The following is a 21,680-nucleotide window of genomic DNA, read 5'->3' as shown; positions in this document are numbered from 1 at the left end:
GGATTTGGGGTAGGCCTGAGACTCTGTATTTCTACTGATGCCATCACTGCTGACCCAAGGACCACACACTGAGTAGCAAGGTCCTAGCCATATTCAGTTTTAAAGGCTGCTGTCTCTACTGAAAGCCTCTGTCCCTGGAAGGCCCCTTCCCCACCTGATAACGTCCTAATTAACCTTGAAGAAACTCAAGAACATCATTCCCTGAGGTGACCTCCAGTGCCCTCAAACAGAACTGTACATCCCAATTTTATGTTTAGACCTCTAATCTGGCGCTTCACTCTACTGTATATTGGCTTTTTCTTTTTCTGCCTCTGCCAAGCTGAGTTCTCTGACAGCCTTTCTGTCTATATTCTCAATGCCTGGCACATAGTAGCTACTTAATAAATCCATATAGAAGGATAGAATAGCCATGAAAAGGAGATAATATGTGAACTTTGTTGAAGGAGACGTTCAGAAAACAAGGCTGTTACGCAACATCAAGTCTGTCAGTTTGGAGTTATGTGGTTGGGGACCTTCAGCAGGAGACAGAATGAGATTCTACGCTATCACTGCAGAGAGTCCTACCACAAAGGAATAGCACCACACATTTTTTATACTATACAAAAATAAAATAAAATTCCCAGGTTTCTTGACATAAAAACTAAATCCAGATAATCTTCTGTTTAACATTTAACAGACTAAAAATCAACAGGCACAGTGGGAAATAAACCACCATTTCACCTCTAAATCTCTATTCATCCACTTTATGGAGAATCCTTCTGACAATTCTAAGTTTAAACAAATCTTTGTGAAAAGAGTATCTAGCAAGTTTAATGTAGTCCCAGCTGTCAAAATTATGGGCAATGCATCACACTTAAGAGAGCATTTGAAAATGTGTCAATAATTATGATTACATACTTGTACCAGATCTAATATACTTGCACTACCCTTTCACTTCAACTGATATGAAATTAAAACCAGTTTCTTAAAAGTGCAACTCTTAGATCATAAGTTAATCCTAAAGCAGATATAAAACCTGTCACACTACAGAGATACAGTACATTTTACTCAAGAGGAGAAAAGGCCACGATATTGTAATGCATCATTTTAGGTAAGGTGACCACCTTTAATGTGGAAAGGGTAAAATACATTATCAAGGTGACATAATCTTCAATACTTCACTCGTTTGTATTTAAAGATTGTCTCTTCAAAATTATGCATGACCCACAGCACAGAGATAACTGCTAACATTTCGGATTATTTCCTACCAATCTTTTTTTCTCTACATCTATATATATGTTAACTACAAATCTGAAAGTATACTATATTTTATGTTTATGGAACTGTACTGTGGAACTGTACATAATTTATAGGAAGGGATGTATACTATGTTTTTAGTGTCCTGCTTTTTTCATGTAATATTTTGTGAACTGTAAACATTTAAATTGTTTCCTTTTTTTCTTTGGCTACTCTACACCTAGTTGAATACATTTGTATACTTAAAGAGATTGAGGGTCAGGCGCAGAGGTTCACGCCTGTAATCCTTGCACTTTCAGAGGCCAAGGTGGGCAGATCTCGAGGTCAGGAGTTCGAGAACACCCTGGTCAACATGGTGGAACCCTGTCTCTACTAAAAATACAAAACTTAGCTGGGTGTGGTGGCGTAGGCCTGTAATCCCAGCTACTTAAGAGGCTGAGGCACAAGAATCACTTGAATCCAGGAGGCAGAGATTGCAGTGAGCCAAAATCGTGCCACTGCAATCCAGCCTGGTGACAGAGGGAGACTCTCATCTCAAGAAAAAAATAAGAAAGAAAGAAATAAAGTGATTTAGTAAGTGATTTTTCTAAAACGAGTAAATAAGTCTCAAAAATTTTCCAGAAGAAATGCATTTATATTAACAACCCAAATTTCAAGTCTTTTAAGTTGGAATCCAAATACACTGCTTAATGTTGCAGGAGCAAATTCTAAAGAAAAAATGCGGTACGGGAAATAAACATAAATCTATATTAATTTTTTTCGAGCCTGGGGTCTCTCTTTGTCACCCAGGCTGTATGAGATGCAGTGGCACAATCACAGTTCACTGTAGCCTTGACCTCCTGGCCCAAGTAATCTTCCCACCTCAGCCTCCAGAGTAGCTGCCACTACAGGCACACACCACCAGACCTCATTAATTAAAAAAAAAAAAAATGTTTGCAGCAACAAGGTCTTACTATGTTGCCCAGGTTAATCTCAAATTTCTGCACTCAAAGAATCCTCTCACCTTGGCCTCCCAAAGTGCTGTGATTACAGGTGTGAGCCACCGCACTTGGCCAATTCCCATTAAATTTTGTTTACGTGGGTTTCAGTTTTTAAATAAATCTAGTTTGATAATCACCAGGAAATCTAATCAACTTTTTAAACAATACTGGCTAAATACCTCAAAATTTCCAAAAATTCCTATTTTACCTTCATATTGCAAAATATCAAAAGCTCAAAAGATCAGAGCTACCTCTTTTTTTTTTTTTTTTTTTTTTTTTTGAGACGGAGTTTCGCTCGTTACCCAGGCTGGAGTGCAATGGCGCGATCTCGGCTCACTGCAACCTCCGCCTCCTGGGTTCAGGCAATTCTCCTGCCTCAGCCTCCTGAGTAGCTGGGATTACAGGCACGCGCCACCATGCCCAGCTAGTTTTTTTTGTATTAGTAGAGACGGGGTTTCACCATGTTGATCAGGATGGTCTCGATCTCTTGACCTCGTGATCCACCCGCCTCGGCCTCCCAAAGTGCTGGGATTACAGGCTTGAGCCACCGTGCCCGGCCCAGAGCTACCTCTTATGTATGGTCTGTTCCAAAGTGATAAATAAAATTTTACCGTTTCTTAAAAACTGTCTATCATAGCCCTACTGCTTTTCTTTACAGCTATTATAAAAATAAAATTTTTCCTTAAGTCTAAAAATCCATTGCCTCTATTCTTGATCAATAATAAAAAGCTGACTATATGAGTTTCCTGGTCATAAATGCCTACTTACCACTCACTGTAATTTTTTTTTTTTTAAAAAAAAGGTAATCAGCCATATAAGCTCTGCTTTTAACATAAAGCACACACCAGACATAGTGCTTTGAAACAATCAAAGTAAAGCTGTGGTTAGCAAGGCTTCCAAAGCCCAGAGTTCTTTACAGACTCAAACTTACACAGAAAAAAAAAAAAAAACATAAAGCTCCATTTACTGGAAGGGCCAAAAAAGAGAGAAACTGAGAGAATCAACAAATTACTAAACTTTAGAAATAACTAAGTCTGTGTTCTTCTTAACAATGAGGAAAGGAAAGCACCACAAAGACAAAGGTTAAGAAAATGACTTTCTTGGGCCACACAATTGGTTTATATCAGAGAACAGACTAGCATTTGAGTCCTATGGGTAGTCCTCTCATTATCACCATACCACATCGCTTCACAAATACAAAGCCAAAACCCAATTCATGGCACAACCTACACTGAAATTTAAAATGCAAATATCCCTTGATTCAGCAAGTCCAATCCTTGGTACTTATCTCCAGATACACAGGAGACAGAGAGAGAAAGAGAGAATAGAATAGAATAGAATAGAATAGAATAGAATAGATAGATAAGATAGATAGATAATACAGACAGATAGATAGAATGATTGATGTCTATAGACATGGGAATATATTTCAAGAACCACAGTGGACGCCTGAAACTTCAGGTAATACTGAACTCTATGGAAAGTCCCTGAATTAAGATGGTTCACTGTATACCCTTCCTGTACTTCAAATCTTGTATTGTGCACACATATTCCTGTCATAATATAAATAGTATCAAAAACATAAAATAACGTAATAAAAGTATTTCTAGGAGAAAATGTATAGGAACTCATATTACTGTGCACATGTAATGATAATAAAGTGATATATGAACTAACAATAAAAACACCAATTTGAATTAAAACAAAAATGTCAGAGTTGTATGGCCCCAAAAGGAGACAAGTCTCTATGAAAACAAAAGAAATGCCTTCTGGTAGACTTCCACGTACAACACCCACATCTGAGACAGATTCACCCCACCTGTGCTTAGAATGTCCTAAAACAATAAGACCTTTAGGGATCAAAAGGGAACCAAGTAGAAGAGAGAGGAGCCGAGGTGGACCTAGCTGATTAAGAAACAATGAGTTGGAGGGAATCCTAAGCAAACGAGCCAAGGGAGAAAAAAAGAAAAAAAAAAGCTCCTCTGAATTTGAAAAGGACATTCCATTCTAAACTGGTTAAAAGCAAGGATAAATCTCAAGCAGAGAGCATTTTCCTCTGGCATTTTTTTTCCCCACCTCAGGGCTCTAGCAACTTGTTTTTCACATTTTGTATCATCTATGATACCAAGAAAAGGTCACTGCTAGAATCAGTTTTACCTTAATAAGGCTCAGTGAGATAGGCACAGACGTAAGTTACAGGTGTCACCCATCAAACAGCATATCTGCCTTTGATTCTATGAGCAGATGTTTTATCAGTTCCCATGTTCAAAAGTTCAAGACTGTTATTTTACTCCTCTATTCGGATAAACATTTGATTATTTGCAAGATAAGGTACTTGACCCCAAAAAGTCAATAAGAGACTTTGAACTGTTTGTAGCTGGTTCATTTTATCATTCAGACTCAACCCACTTCTTCCCATTTCCAAAAGGAAGCTCTCCCCAGGGCATTCTCATCCTCACCAATCACCAGTACAGATCCAATAGCCAATACAAAGCCAAAGCCCCAAACCCTAATCTCCAGAGTTCCAGTACCATATTCCCAGCTTCTCACACAGCTCAAGTAAGGATTCTTCCAGGTTCTTGCTCTACCAGAACCTCAAACCCTACACCACAACCCATCCCAAGCCAGGTCCTCTTGGCAACTTTCCATTTCCTTTTAAGATCAACACTATTCTCCCAGTCATCCAGGTTTCAAAAGTCAAATATGTTTGCCCAACCCCTACCCTCCCTCTCACCCCAAAAGTAATTTGTTCACCAAGCCCTATGGCTTCTCGAGCCCAAGGCCAAAACCCTGGTTCCATCTATTCTCATTTCCTCGTAGCTTCTGGGCATCCCACTCCACCACAGGACTAATCATCCTTGGCTAACAGAAGGCTAAGTGCCAGAGCTTCAAACTCATACACCTATAGGGTCAATCCAGTTAGCCTGCAGGAATGAGGTAGGCCAGGAGTTTGAAACAAACAAACCTGCCAGTGCAAGAACAATAAACAGCAACTAACACTGAGCCTCAGTGCCTGGGAGAAATCAGGATGAACTGAGACAGTAGCAGGCATAGCACACACGTCCCCCTCAGACAGACATGGCCAAAAGAAGATCTGGCAGTTTCTTGCAGTAAGGAATATGGCCCTGGGGCTGCCAGAGATTTCAGTGCCGCAGGAGCAACTGGACATTATGTTGTTTTTTTTTTTTTTTGAGATGGAGTTTTGCTCATGTTGCCCAGTCTGGAGTACAATGGTGTGATCTTAGCTCATTGCAACCTCCGCTTCCCGGGTTCAAGCAATTCTCCTGCCTCAGCCTCCTGAGTAGCTGGGATTACAGGCGTGCGCCATCATGTCTAGCTAATTTTTGTATTTTTAGTAGAGACGGGGTTTCTCCATGTTGGTCAGGCTGGTCTCAAACTCCAGACCTCAGGTGATCCGCCCACCTTAGCCTCCCAAAGTGCTGGGATTACAGGCGTGAGCCACCGGGCCCGGCCTGATTTTTTTTTTTTTTAATGAAAATGTCCCCCATTTTTACATGTTAGCAACCAAGTTTTTAAAAAACTGTTTAAATACAGTATTAAACAGGACAGAACACTGAGGTGTACGGAGCTCAGAGAACACCAGTTCTCAGCCTCTGCTCTGGTGCACTGATGGTGATGTGGGAATATACAGTCTGAGTTCAAGTTCAGATGTGTAAGCTTACACATTTATATCACCAGTCTAGGACTGTTACTCCTTCTATAAAATGGGCATAATAAGAGTAGGTACTTCATGGAGTATGAGTGAGCATTAAATGAGATAATGCACGTAAGGGGTCAGACCAATGCCTGCTTTCATGCCTTATCTTAACTTTCAGCCTGGCATTCAAAGTAAACCATAATGTGCCTCCAAATTTCCCTTTCTAAGTTTGCTCCTATTGTGCTCACCTTGATGTGCTCTATAGAGTCAAGTCGATTTTGAGATGGAGTTTCACTCTTGTCGCTTAGGCTGGAGTGCAGTGGCAGGATCTCAGCTCACTGCAACCTCTGCCTCCCGGGTCCAAGCGAATCTCCTGAGTCAATCTTCCAAGTAGCTGGGACTACAGGCCCGCACCACCACATCCAGCTAATTTTTTGTATTTTCAGTAGAGGTGTGAGCCATGGTGCCAGGCCCACAAAGCACTTTTAATTATGAATGTGCTGTTCCTTTTGGTTGTCTAAGGTCTTGCATGCCACCCTGAGATGCTGCATCCCAGGACACAGAGTCTCAGACTACTGATTAAAAATACTCGCAACTGCTGGGCACGGTGGGATTACGGGCACATCTGTAACCCCAGCACTTGGGGAGGCTGAGGTGGGTTAAACACGAGGTCAGGAGTTTGAGACCAGCCTGGCCAACACAGTGATAACTTGTCTCTACTAAAAATACAAAAAAATTAGCTGGGCGTGGTGACGGGCACCTATAATGCCAGCTACTCAGGAGGCTGAGGCAGGAGAATAGCTTGAACCCAGGAGGTGGAAGTTGCAGTGAGCCAAGATCAAGCCACTGCACTCCAGTCTGGGCAACAGTGCGAGACACCGTTTCAAAAAAAAAAAATCCGTGCAACTATCTTTTCTACAATTTGGCCTCTAAATAAAAACCACCTTATATTTACTTGCCCCATTCCCTCTTTTTGGAATGTCGCCTATTCTACAACCTATACACATACAGTTACCTCTCAAAATGATAGCATCCAACTGGTACCTTTTTCAGAGGCCAGCTGAATAGCCACTTCCTCAAAGGTGTTGGCTGATCCTTATCCCTCTATATCTTGTGACCAAGACAGTCAAAGTTCTGTGATGAATACTTAGATGTGCAATTATTCACTCCCTTACTCAAGTGCACCTTAATATTAACTTGATATTAACTAAGCTTTCCATGCCCAGCCTTACCTACAGGAAGACTTGATAAATGCTCAATAAATAAGGGACAAAGAAGAGGGGAAAAGATGAAGGAACAGGAAAGCGAGATTTTAATGATAAGGATGATGACAATTAAGCTATGTCTTTGAATGCAAAGAGCTGTCCCTACTAACCGTTTGCTTTCATTTTTTATTTCTGAACAATATATGGAGGTCATCTTCCTCACCTCCCTCTAATCCTTTGGGTGTGTGTAACCTCAGCTTACCCTTATTCCTGAAAGTCAACATCCTCTTAAGTATAATCTAAATAAACAGAGAGTTAAGTGGCTCCTGCCACATTCTAAACGAATCAGCCCCACCTTTGATGCTGACTGGGATCAAGATGATGACGATGATGCACACTTGGAACTGGTCCAAATCACGTATTACTCACTTTAATCCTATTTGGAAATAAGTAAAGACCCTTACACAGAGAAAATAATCTGGCAAGGGAGAGGGACATAGGGGTACGAACTTTCTATAGAATGACAGAAATCCACACAAAAAGAAAAACAAAAGTCCCATCCAGACTAGTAACTATTCAATATACAAATTAAGGCTAATTTCCACAATACCTAGAATAGTTTTTTTCTATCTGCTTATTAGGACCCATTAGCAAGTTGTAAAATCAGTTTAGTATAAAGACTAGAATTTTTTAAATAAAAATGGAATATTAATTAAAACGTATAATATTTTTGTACACTTATAATTCACTTTAACACGTGTGCACGTGTGTTTGTGTAGCAGGTTATGATATAAAATGCATTGTTGAGTGTTAAAATGTTTTAAAAATACTGAAATAGAACATTTATGTTTATATAAAGTAATCTCTGCTGACTGAGCTTTTCTGTTTTTTACAAGGCCATCCCTGTAAGGTATTTGTTCTTGCCATCTATTGTTCATAACAACTCGGGTTCTTCAAGTTCAAAATAAGCATATGAAAACTGTATGAAAAATAGCATTGAGCATGTGTCCCTTACCATCTTCCTTACTCCTGAAAAGGAAGGTAAGTGTCGCTCTAGATAACCACCTACACTTTCCCTCCTATGCATATTTCTATCTTGTGTAAGTCCCTGACATCAAGACAAGGGATATTCATCCCTAAGTTCCAGCCTTTATGGTCATGTTTGCTTATATGCATTAACCTACTACTTACAGGAGTAAATCAAACACATGTTATTTTCACCCCAAGCGTAGCCAACATTCATCAATAGCTGCAACAGTGGAAGTTCTGGAACTTGGTTTAAACATCACCTCAACCCATTCCTTCTATTCCAGAATGCTTTTTCTCAAGTTCTTCTTATTGCACTTTTTCCTCAGTACCCACTCTCCCAACTCCAAGTATCATCCCACTTCCAACATCCAACTTTGTCCAAGGTCACCCCACCTTTGTTCTCCCCTCTGTACATTTCTCAAGGTCAAGATTATATTTTTGGAGTGCCTATCAATATTCTTCCATACTGACTAAAAAAGAATCCCCCAAACCAGAGAAATCTTACTAGCATGGTGATGTTAATAGCCAATCTTGGTTTTCACAGATGAGCAAAAACACACAACCATCAAGTATTCACAGCCCTTAAAACCGATCAAAAAAGTTTACTTTGGATTCCATCCATTTTCCAAAGAGGTCATCCACATTCTTCCCCCTCTCACATAAGCATTGCCCACCACTATATTTTCACTGTCAAGTGTTTGAAACATATACAACAGGAAAAAGTCGGAGTAAAGTAATCAGTTCACTGAGTGTTTGGGTCCTAACTGCGAGATATAAAAAATTAGTGAGATATTCTTCCCCAAAATGGAAGCATCACCCTTAAACATAAAAACAAAGAACGAAACATTATGCTGAAACAAACACAATAAATGTCTGCAGAATTCACTAAGCACAGGTTACAACATTAAGCACTAAGAAGAGGTATCAAAAGCAGTTCCTTCTATGTAGTGTCTTTTGTCCCCACTTTCCAAACTCATCCTTACAGTGACTGGTATCATCTTGTCCAAGATGCACCTAATTCCCTGGAGGACTGAGTCCCTTTCCTCCCTTAACATGATATCATCCATTCATTCTCTGGGCAATTAAAAAACTATTTATTCACAGTGTGGTCTGGCCAGGCATTGTGTTAGGTGCAAAACTTATACAGAAGATGAACAGGACCATCCCTACCCTCGAGGAGCCCAGGGAGAGAATCTGAAAGGTTTTTAATTGGTGAAGGGGAATGACTTGTGTAGAAAGAATCAATGGAGGAATGAACAACTTGAAGCCCTTGCCCTCAAAGAGATCAATCATGTCCCAGAATAAGAAATGGGGATGATAAAACCTAGGAGACTGTCAAAAAGCAAAACGGCAAAATCCAGAAAGCATTCTTGCTTGCAATAAGATTACTCTAAGCCTTGAAGAATTTTGGCTCCCCCAAAAAGGAGGGGGTGGGGGCCACTGCAGAGACCAGAACAGCCAAGGTTTGGCCTCAAGATAAATATCTGACCTTGGGAGATCCCTCAGGACATGTATGCTAAATGTGGTCCCACCCCCTCCCCCTCTTCAAATCAACCTTCACCTACTGCACAAACCTCCACAAAATTAGGAAGACTGAAATTCAAAGTTACTTTCCCAGTCACAGAAATAAAGGCCAAATACCCAGAGTCAACAATGAAGCAACTCCAATGGGCAAAGTGGAATGTTGGTCAGAGTGTGAAACCCAAAAATCAAACAACTGAATAGCAGTGGCTCTGGAAAACAAGGCTCTCATGGATCACATAAGACTCTTTATACATATAAACAATCCCACATTTCCAGAACTGCCTAGAAGAGCACAGGAATATTATTCAGATGTGCGGTTAGTTTGAATATTAGGGGCAGAGGGTGTATTTGTGTTAACTCAGAAAAGGAAGCTGCCAAATCTCTTAGTAGTTAATTTTGAGAGTGTGAGTTCAAGCAAAACTACCTCCCATCTGAACCAAAGGCTGTGATGTGCCAACCACACCAAATTGATGAGGCTCTTTCAAAAGGAGTCTTTCATTTGAATGTCCTTTCAATAGACAAATCCTAGTTTGGAACTTCTGACTCTTAAACTTAACATGGCAAGCAAGAGCAGTCTATGGCCAAATGCTAAAAATGAAGAGGTAAATCTTCCATTTGGTTCTTCTGAGAGCTGGAATTGGCCACAGAAAGAAACACAAAGTTTTCACTCCAAAAGATCAAAGAAGGCATTCTGTACCAGGAAACCCAATTCCAAATCCTCATTTCCAGGAATAAAGCCACAGTGCCCAGTGCTTGCTTGGGAAAATAACACAGGAGATTCTGTGGATTCCAATTAAAATTTCTGATAGCTTTATTTCCCAGCCTCACCAGTTTAATGTTGTTAACATTTCAGCCAAGCCCTGCTTTAAACTTAAATACTGCTTCCAGCTCTGAATGGTCACACCTTACTACCGGGTAAAAAGGAAAGAGTCTTTAACACTTCACAACAGCATTCTTTGCCCCATCCCAAGTGCTAGATATCTAAGACAAGGTGATGCTGAAAAGTGCCAGCTTCAGCCCAGCCTAGGTCTCCCATAACTGCAGCCAGGTGAAACCTCACTGCAGCTCACACTACTTAGTTGCAATACTGGAAATGAGAGTAGAAGTGAGGGGGACATACCTCAACCTTATTCAGACATAACAAACAACGAGCTTGCTTTACAATGATTTCCTGGGGTCTTGTTGATCAGCTAATAGTTCTTGTGTGCCTACTGCATACAAGGCACCAAACTAAGTCTACAGTCAGCACAGTGCAGTAAAATAGTCCCTAAGTAATCATTATGTTAATGGTTATGTGTTTAATTTTCTTTACCATTTCACAAAGAAAAAAAGTATGTATCGTGTATGTAGGTGATAAAGTCTAAAAATAAAATCAGCACCTATGAACCCATCGCCCAATCCAAAAACCAGAATATCACCAATACTGCATCATCTACCTACCTCCTCCATTTTTATTACAGGTGCCTGCAACATACACACACTCCATATAATCATTATTCTGCAAGTATAAATGCATATTTAAGACTACCTCCTATTCCTAACAAGTTGAGTTGGCTTTCCAAATATGGAAGTAATACATAGTTTCCTCTTTAAAAAATGATGTCTTTAGGTTCTTTTCTTTAAGTGGATCTTGCTTAAAAGAAAAACATTAATAAAGTGGGACTCAGCCATGGTAAACTCAGGAAGACAGTATGTTGAGTCAATGAAGTTTGACAATCACTGGCAAAAGTGACCAAGAACATGAGTTCTGAAGTCCTACAGATCCCTGGTTCAAATCCCCACTTTACCACTGAAATTTGCCAAGCCTCAATTTCTTATTGTAGAAGGGTAAAATAATAATAAGACATATGGTGTTTATGGAAATGTCATGAAAAAGTACACGTAAAGAAAGAGCTGAGCACAGTGCCTGGCACATATCCAGCACCCCTAAACTATCCTGTCATTAAAGTAACCCAAACATAGCAAGGAGTTTTGCCACCATCAGTGGTTTGCTTCTCCAGAATTCCTACTGAGTTGGGCATGAGATCTCTTCACATAAAAATAAATCAAGATGCAGGGATCCAAGAGCAGAACAAGCCACAGACGACAGCTCCCAGTCCCAGCATTGATTCCATCTTCACCTCATGACCTTGAAGAGCAGGATCATTTTTCAAATCCATTTCTGTCCTGTTCCCCCCTCCCCTAGAAGACTGGACTACTCAGTCCAAGCCTGAAAATTACCTAGAAGCCGCTCATGACCATTACAGGACTAGTTCAGTCCAAACTAGGGCAAGATAGAGGTATAACCTCTATCTCCTGACTCAACCTCTGTTAAACCTTCCTTGGACACATGAAGAAAATCTGGCCAATCCACTGCTTTGAAAAAAATTCATTACAATGCTATTAATCATATTAAGTTCCTCACTTCTGAAATTAATACATTACATTCCTGAATATGGCAACTTTACTCTGTATCCTTAATATTCCTTAAAATTACTTAGAGATAACAAGAAACTTACTTGGATTCAAATGATCACTCTCTTCTAAGGTACAAAAGTTGTAAGATTACTACCTAAATCAAGTTTTATTTAAAACCACCCTCTCCATTTCAAGTAAAACTCAACAATACAGCTGAAAAGGGAGGGTGTGAACCCAGTCTACAACCATCCCAATCCTTGGTCTTTGTCACCTATCTAGAATTTATCTCTACATCATTCACCACCTGTGAGTACCTGCATGAAGGGTAATAGTAGAAATACTATTATCCAACATGTAGTTACATCAACTGAAGGCCTACATTTCAGCTTCAAAAGAATTCCATTTTTTAAAATTCCAAGACAGAAAACAAAAACAAGCAAATCATAAAATAAGTGATCCAAGTCCCATCCAGGCATAAAATAACCTCCTGATCCCACTGTCCCCATCAGTGGAATGGATGAGAACCATATTTCAAACTTAAGCAGGCTGCACACTATAAAGCTGCATGGCGAGGCCGAAGTCTGAGGTCAGCACAAGTCTAGTGTCTGCTGGCTGCCCAAGCCTGGGCCCCTGGCCAGCTACCCACCTCCAGAGACAAGTGCCAGGACATACTATAGTGTTTCCATTTAAGGCCCGCCACTTGGATCAGCCCATCTCTGAAATTTCTTAACACCACCTTTCCAGGAAGAATTTTTTTGGGGAAAAGGGAGGTGGTGTCTATTTTTTGCCACCGCCTTCCCTTGGGCTGTCAGAGCAATCTGCATCTCCGGGACAGGATTCTTTAAAACCACTGGGTTATGTCTCAATTCATGGGCCTCTTTTCAAAAATATGTACAAACATGTATGGAACCAGCCCCTTTGCCCATCATCTAACTCTTATCATACATCCCTCAAAAAAGAAAGAAAAGCCCAATAAAATTGACAAGTCCATTGTATTTACCTTGCTGCCTCATTCCAGAAGCCAAATCCATGACAACTTTTTAACCAAGACTTTTCTTCTGCTACTAAGTGGAACGTTTTCTTCTCTAAGCAGCTTCTCCCCTATGCAAGCAGCGTTCAAATCTCCAGGGGAAAGGAGGGGTGGGGAGGGGGTGGAAGACTATCTGGCACAAACTGGACAGAGCTAAGCCGGTCTAGAACCCGACGGAAGTTACTGAATCCAGCGGCCCCAGAGGCCCACATCTCTTCTTAGAGCGCCCGAGGTTCTAGCCTCACTGTTTTGGTTACAGTGTTGAAGGAAGGGTTTTAAACTTGGCAAAGTACCGTGCAACATCTGTAACCACATTTGCCTTCTGGGGATCGGAAGATGAATCCCACATTCCTGGCTTTGAAGCTTTTTGAAACTGCAGCTAGGAAGAACCGAGGGAGGGAGGGAGTTGAGCAGAGTTTATTGGCTGTCTCTCCAGCAGAAAATTCCTCTTGGAAGAGACGGATATTTTGAGGGTGGGGGAGATTCGCCTATCTCCTTACTCTCTACCAAGCTCAGCTAGGAAGGTGAGCCCCGTGGCCCCGCTGCCAGACCGATTTACAAGTCAGAGTCGCACACCCAGAAGGAGTTCACAACACACACACACACACACACACACACACACACACACACACCAGTGCAAACCTGAGACCCCCGCTCCACGCCTCTGCTCCCAATCCCTTACCCCACCAGCAGTTCAGGCCCAAAGCAAGACAGTTTTGTTCCGCGGCTGCTTCCCCCACGGAGAGGGGATCAAGCTTGGGGGAGAAAGGAATGAAAGCGAGGGGGAGGCACCGCAGACGCCCACCCAGCCACCCCCGATCCCTGCCTCTTCTCCCGCTAGGCTACCTCCTCCCTCCGTCCGCCCGGCTCCAGCAGGCGCGGCCGGCGACCTGCGCTCACCTCGGGTCCCGCCGCGGCCGGGGGCTGAGCCGGGGGAGGCGGAGTGCGAGGCAGCCGGGCGCTGCAGGTCGGCGCGGCGCGGGGCGGGGCGGGGCGGTGCAGCCGGCGAGGGAGCCCGGAACTCTGCGGGGCCGGGGGCTGGGGGACGAGGGCCGGCCCCGAGCGGCGGCGGCTGCGGCGGCTGCGGCGGACCGGTGCGTGGGGCCGTGGGCTTCCCAGCGCTGGGGACGGCGCGGCTGGCCGAGGAGCAGGCTGGCAGCGGCAGCGGCGGCAGCGGCAGCCACCCGGGGAAAGAGCCGGGGGAGGGCGGGGAGGCGGGGTGAAGAGGAGGAGGAAGGGGAGGAGGGCGGGCGGAATAAACTTCCCAAGGCGCAGAGGCTCGGGCTGGGAGCACCGCCGCGGGCGGGGCGGGCAGGCGGGCGGGGGCTTGCCCCCGGGAGCGGCGGGGGAGACGGTCACAGAGAGTAGAAAAGTTCCCCCAGCGCCGAGGGGGAGGCTGCGGCGGCGGCGGCTGCAAAGAGCAGGAGCCGGAGCGGGAGGAGCGGGAGGAGGAGGAGGAGGAAGTGGCTGCGGAGCGCTCGGCCAATGAGTGTCTGGAGCTGTGATTAACCAGGCAGCAACACATCATTTCCTCCCGGCGCGGATCCAGGGAGCCGGGAGGGAGAGAGGAGGCGGCGGGGCGGGGCCGTCCCCGCGCCCCCTGCAGGCGCCCGGCCGAGGGCGAGCCCGCCGAGCCCCGCCGAGCCTGACCGCGCCGCCCCCGGCGCGCCTGGCGCTGTCTGGCCCGTCGCTCTGCCCGGCCTGTCGCTCTGCCCGCCGGGTGGAAGCTGCGAGCGCGCCGCCCGCGGGGCTACTCGCAGGCGGCGAGACAGGCCCGAGCTGGGCTCCCGTGGCCGGGGTGGGAGGAGAAGAGGCCGCGCGGCGGCACGAGTGAGTGCCCAGGTAGGCGCGGGCGGGGCCGTCTGGACAGCTCCCGGGGGCGCGCGGGGCCGGCGGGCGAGCGGGCGGGCTGCCTCCGGGGACCGGGGACTGCGAGCGGCCACTTACTCGAGACCTGCTGGTCAGACTTGGGCTGGATTCTCAAGAGAGAAGCCTCGGCATTCTCATCCAGGCCATATCTGACCTGCCTTCAAATCCCCTTCCACCTTCCACTTTGCTCATTTCCTTTCGTGGTCTAGGGTTATGCAAGAGCTTGCCATATTCGCAGCTGGCTTCATTAGTACTAGAAATAAGCATGGAGGAGCTTCTGCAGTGATCTAGCCCTGTCCTAGGCGCCATGGGAGCTTACAGTAGAAAGGCAGCAACATTCTCTGCCGCAGAGAGACTGACAACCTCGGTTCGTAGATACACAAAAACACCCCAGCGTGTTAATATTACCCAGAGCATCAAAAAGGCATACAAGGATCAAATTTTGCGTGGTTCTTGCTGAGTGTAAAGGAGAGCACCAAGCCATTTTCTCTGCCCTCTAGAAGCTTATAATGTACAGCCCTATCACAGAGCAAAATAAAAACATGAAACCTATAAATGGGAATGCCATAAAGTATTTTTATCTCTACAGGTTCATTCATGCAGAGGGCATTTATTTGGTGACTGCAGTACTGCAAAAGGTTGCAAAGGAAATGGAAGATCTGGTCCCTGCAGGTTGAGAGTTTACAATCTAATTAGAAACACAAGGCGAATGTACGTGAAACAACTAGAATCCCCAGCTATAAAGAAAAGGACGAAGTAGGTGGGGGCATTTTTTTCATAAAGAGAAGAGCTATGTACCTATATGATCGGTGAGAATTAGGAGAGGCAAGTTCAGTACGAATCAAGGCAAGAGCACCTATATGTATCCCTGCTCTATAGAATGCTGTAACAGGGCCCTCATTGTCACTTGGTCAGCTCTGCCACTTACAAACTGTTTTGACCTTGGGCACATTTTTAACCTAAAAAGGGAATAAAGGTTCTCTCCTGAGGTGGTTGTGCGGTTCAAATGATGTTACAAACGTGAAAGCTTGTCAAGCTCAATCATGTACATTCATGGAGTCATTGTACAAACTGGCCCCTTCTTGGTAACCTTTAGAGTTCCCTCCTAGGCTGTAAGCTCCAAGAGGGCAGGGACCAGGTCTGGTTGTATTCACCATGTATCACTATGCCTAGCAGAAGGGTTCATGGGAGGGTTCAATAAAGTTTTGCTGAATAGATAAATAAATGAATTAATGAATCCTGTTATGCTTTGAACAGTTCCTGTTACCTGTTCCTTTAGCAGTTCCTTCAATAGTGGTCTTATTGTATGGCTGGCTCAGTGAACACCCTCTAACTCAATCCTGCTGTGACTAACTTGTGTGCCAGGAGACTGGGAGAATTCTGGGTGGTACTGTCAGAGGCATTCAAACCAGAGCGACTCCATTTTGAATGAGGGCTAGGAAAATGAGGCTGAGACTTGCTGGGCTGCGTTCTCAGAACGTTAGGCATTCCTAGCCTCTGGATGTTTACAGTATGGGAACAAATTAATCGTGTTTACTCAACAAACCCAGACATGGAAGTGTCCAGATATCCCCATAACTGGAAACCGAAGGTGTTCGTAATTTTGCTTTAAAGACAATAATATGGATTCTTGCAAAATATTTAAATTAATTAAGAAAATTAATTCTTTATCACAAACTCTGGTAGCAGAGCACAACTCCCCATATAAACAAGTGTTGTACCTAGGGTGGATTTGTTCCTTGTCTTTCTTTTGGGAATGTCCTACTCTGTCGATGGAGTAGCCGTCCTTTGTCCTTTCACCACTTTACTTTCTTAATAAACTTGCTTTTACTTTGCACTGCAGACTTGCCCTGAATTCTTTCTTGCATGAGATCCAAGAACCCTCTCTTGGGGTCTGGATTGGGACCCCTGCCCTATAACATATTTCTGGCAACCACAGAAGGGACTATAGTGCAGAAACCCTGACCCAACAGCTACCTTTGGGTAACTGCTGGAGTCCTGTAACAGTACTTGTCGCCTTTTAACGTGTGTGTGTGCGTGTGTGTGTGTGTGTGTGTGTGTGTGTTTGTAAAGTAAGAGGCTTCTCCACTAGGCTGTATCCTGTGGAGGAGCCTCCACACAAGCCCTGTGCACACAAGGATTCAGCACTTTGGCTTAGACACCTTAATCCTGGTGTCCAAGATTGGCACTATTGACATTTTGCCCTGGATAATTGTTGTGAGTGCTGTCCTGTGCATTGTAAGATGTTTGGCAGCATCCTTGACCTCTCCTCACTAACTGCCAGGACACCCTCCCCCCACAGTTGTGACAACCAAAAATGTCTCCAGACAGTGCTAAATATCTCCTGGGAGGAGGTACAAAACTACCTCCTGTTGAGAACCACAACCTTACTCTAAGATTTAATCTATTGATTGAACTCTGGTGGAAAATCACACCAGCAAAGTTACTTGGAAGGTATCTTCTGTTATTCTAAGATTTTCAGATCTCCTCAATCATATGTTTCAAGGAGCACGACTCTTGCTAATTAATTGCCTGCTGCATTGTGAATTGGCATCTCTTCTGTTTTCTACATATCCTCCTTCTTTACGCCCAGATCAACATGTTCATTTCTAAAAGTCAACAGCTTTCGAAAACTATTAGGAAACAGGGTCTTGAGCAACCTAAGAGTCCTGTATGATATTTTTCTATAAAATTGGAATTTGTTTTATAAAATTTTGCAGACAGCTTCTCTGTTACAGTCTGTTAAGCTTTTAGACTTACACACAATAACCAGAGCCTCTCTGTACTCAGATTGTGATACAATAAGTATATAAATCATAATTTTAAAAAATTACTTTAACATATTTAACCACATTGAGTACTTTTCTTTCATCTTAGAACCATTTCCTTTTGGTTTCAGAGAGAGGTTTTATTTCATAATGGGACAAAAGAACATGTTTTCTTCGCTGGGTACAGTGGCTCATGCCTGTAATCCCAGCACTTTGGGAGGCCAAGGCGAGTGGATAACTTGAGGACAGGAGTTCAAGACCAGCCTGGCCAACGTGGGGAAACCCTGTCTCTACTAAAAATACAAAAATTATCCAGGCATGGTGGCGTGTGCCGGTAATCCCAGCTACTCAGGAGGCTGGGGCTTGAACCCAGGAGGCAGAGGTTGCAGTGAGCCAAGATCACGCCACTGCACTCCAACGTAGGCAACAGAGCGAGACTCTGTCTCAAAAAAAAAGTTTTCTTAAAATCTGTAAAGCAAAATTCAGCTCCGTTATCAACTTCTAGAAGCAAATTCTTCAGAATATTGGTGGGTTATTTGAGAGTTGGTGATGATTCATGAAAATGCTGATGGATTAATGTGCTGTTCAACTAATAAAGGTTTCTTGAAAAAAAATAAAGATTAATAATGGAAGGAAGGAACAAACAAATTCAGATAAGTCCATTCACTAAGTAATAGGCATGTAGAACCAAAAAAAAAAAAAAACCCTGCTTATAGAAGACAATAGTACCATATTTGTGATATGAACAGACATTTTTGTCAGCAAACAATATCATCCATCTCATTAAACAAGGTTATTTGAAGTGTTGGTTTTATAGTTTTGTTTATATTTAGCTTTAGTTTCATAGTTGCATAATGATTACAGTATATGCAGATGAGTTTATATCTAGTTTAGTGATTGTTCACATTTTAATTGAGCATTAAAGACTGGGTAGACATCCACACAGCATAGAAAAATGGCAAAGGTTGAGGGTTGAATGTGGTAGATGGTAAAATAATTCTCCAATTTCTGTTTTGTTAGAATAAGAATAATGACATATACTCCTGGGGGGTCTCCAAGTTCTCGATGAATTCTTGAAATTTGTGCTTTTGCTTCAATCACAATATTTTCATAACAATCATATGAGTGTCTACCATACAATCATGACCCCTGCCTTTTTTGCTATGTACCTAAAAGGACATGCACCTTATTTAAATGATGTTTTAATAAAAATAAGGCATTACTGAAGGTTCATAGTAATGTTTTTTAAAAGGTACCTACATTTTAAAGCTATGTGTATCACTCAAGTGTGAGAAATACTAGCCCAGCTGCATCATAACTGTTCCTGGAGAGTAATTAATTAAAAGGCCTTGAGAGCTGAAATTTAGTCCTAATCCTGAGGCCCTAAGAAACCAATATTATATTCTAAAGATCTAATCAACTCAATCAAAATAGTAGGGGGTAGAATATAAAATCATAAGTGGAAAGAATCACTAAAAGTCCTGTCTGGCTTGGCACCCTTGTTCCTAAAAGTAAACATTTAAACCAGTCAGGACAGACATTTGTTTATCTTCCAAGTTAAACTTTCCCAGGTGTATCAATGACTCATTAATTGTGCATTTTATACAAGAGTTCACTGGCCATCTACCATATTCAGGGAACTGTGAGAGTTACGCACAGAGTTCTCAAGCTGCCTATAGTTGAAATGGGATGTCACTGCAGTCACCCCTGGCATAGCAGGCTACATACAAACCACTGTGTGACTATGGGCCAACAGTGTGAATAAGAGCCATTACAAAATTATGCCAATTATTTATTAAACAATATTGAGATACTTGGGAAAAATTCTATTAGTGCCTCCCCTCAAACCATTCCTGAAAATATTTCTAAAAGGAATAAAAAGTTAAATATATATACATATATTTAATCATAAAATTAAAGCAAATATTGTTAAATAATTATCTTTAGATGGGAAAAGAACTTTCTAAATGAAAGCCACCGAAGAAATTGGGCGTCGTGGCTCACTTCTGTAATCCAGCACTTTGGGAGGCCGAGGTGGGCGGATCATGAGGTCAGGAGATCCAGACCATCCGGTGAAACCCTGGCTCTACTGAAAATACAAAAAAGTAGGCGGGCGTGGTGGTGCACTCCTGTAATCCCAGCTACATGGGAGGCTGAGGCAGGAAAATCGCATGTATCTGGGGGATGGAGGTTGCAGTGAGCCGAGATCGCGCCACTGCACTCCAGCCTGGGCGACAAAGCGAGACTCCGTCTTAAAATAAAAGTCTCAGAAGAAATAAAGATTGATTGGCTTGAATACAGAAAAAAATTTCCCTAACACTTTGATCATTGTAGGGAACAATCAAACAAAAGAAGGTAAAAATAAGTAATAAAACAAGAAGCAATACTACTTTCAACACATATTCAAAGGGTTAAAATCTTTAATTATAAAAAAAAACTCCTTCAAATAAAATGTTCCATCTAGTAGAGCGTTAAGCAAATATTATGACTGGACAAGGAAAATTTAAATTATTACATATGAGATTTCGGAAAAAAGTTTACCCTCTCTAAAATTCGAAGAAAAGATAATACATAAAAACAAAAGCTGAGATATAATATTTAATACAATTATTTCACACAATTTTGTCAGCAATTAAACATAGTCGCTATTGGTAAGATTCACTTTATAAAGGACATAGTTACTGTGGAGAGTGTAAACTAGAAAACAATTTCTGGAAGATAATTAGGTGATATGTATCAAATATTTTTAAATATTTATATTCTTTGACATTTTAATCCCATTTCAGAAATTTATGCTATGAAAATAATTGTTAATTGCACAAAAATTTGTGTAAAAGAATAATTACCATCTAATAACTTCTGAAATTCCAACAGTAAAGCTTAAGTTGAGAAAAAGTAAAACACGAAGGTAGTATTCCAATCCCATAACCCTTATAAGCACAGTCATCCATCAAATGTATACACAAAGAAAACAAGGCTAAAAGGAACTATTCCAGGATGTGTAATACTTACACGAATTATGACTGACTTTTATTTTCTTCTTTACACATCTATGTGTTCCAATTTTTCTTAACATATTACTTTTATAAGCAGGAATAAACATTATAAAAATAGAAATGCACAGTTTTTTAAGGGTCTGACAGTCATAGGACAAGACCTAACTGGTGAGGAATGCATATGAATTTTTATATGTGAAATGGGAGGTGAGGTGTTGAAAATAGAATTCAAATTTGACGTTTTTGTTCTCTGCTAGTAGGTCCATCTCCTTCAGAAGAAATTTTTTCAGAGAACTTAGAGTGGAACTTTGATCTGCCTCTTTTGCCTGCATCTCAGACTCTTTGTGACAACTTTGTAGCCTCAAGGGATAGATGCCCATCAGGACTGTCCATGGTCTTGCTCACATTCTGAAGCTCCTTGAGTTTCTAATTTACTTAACTACTGTTAATTTAGCTACATTGTTGAGATGTGGATTTTAAAAGCTAGTCCCATGGCGGGAAGATCAAATTAATTTCTTCCTCAAATTAGACAAATGCATTTCAAATACAACTGTGTGGCTCTTGGTAGAATCCAGCACTACCGTGGCTTTTCAGTTTTAGTAAGCATTCTTTTTCCTGATGGGTCCTCTGAGCACTGGCATCATGAAGACATTTTCATGGATAAGAAATCAGATTAATTTTCTCAATCCGAATGTAGCCCCATTCTACCAGTATCTAAAATCCAAAGGCTTCCTTTTTATTAACCTACTTTTGTTCAGTGAAACTCCAGAGAGCAGCTGCTAAGGTTAGTTACATATATGTGGTGGAGAACTAGCTGTGTGACCCTAGGCAAGTAACTTCAGATTTCAGAGCCTAGTTTTTCCTCAGGTGTAGAGTGAGGGGATGGGTTGCACCTTGGAGGTCTCTGCATTTTGAAATTCCTCAAGCTAAGTTGGAATTCCTAGGAAGTTAATTGTTTGAAGTTGCTGATACTGCATTTGACATTTTT

General features: G+C 42.2%; 1 long non-coding RNA gene across 1 annotated transcript in view; it reads left to right on the top strand.

The window, feature by feature from the left end:
* The first annotated feature begins 14,827 nt into the window (after positions 1-14,827).
* Positions 14,828-21,680, top strand: part of LOC105719005 (uncharacterized) — a 57,121-nt gene continuing 50,268 nt past the window's right edge. Inside the window, exon 1 of the long non-coding RNA XR_002477645.2 lies at positions 14,828-14,901. This is a non-coding gene — a long non-coding RNA (uncharacterized LOC105719005). The remainder of the gene's footprint in view (positions 14,902-21,680) is intronic.

This window comes from Aotus nancymaae, unplaced genomic scaffold, assembly GCF_030222135.1.
Source record: "Aotus nancymaae isolate 86718 unplaced genomic scaffold, 86718_ANA_hifiasm-v0.15.2.pri h1tg000029l, whole genome shotgun sequence".
Classification (NCBI taxonomy): Eukaryota; Metazoa; Chordata; class Mammalia; order Primates; family Aotidae; genus Aotus; species Aotus nancymaae.
This window is presented reverse-complemented; position numbering and strand designations above follow the sequence as displayed.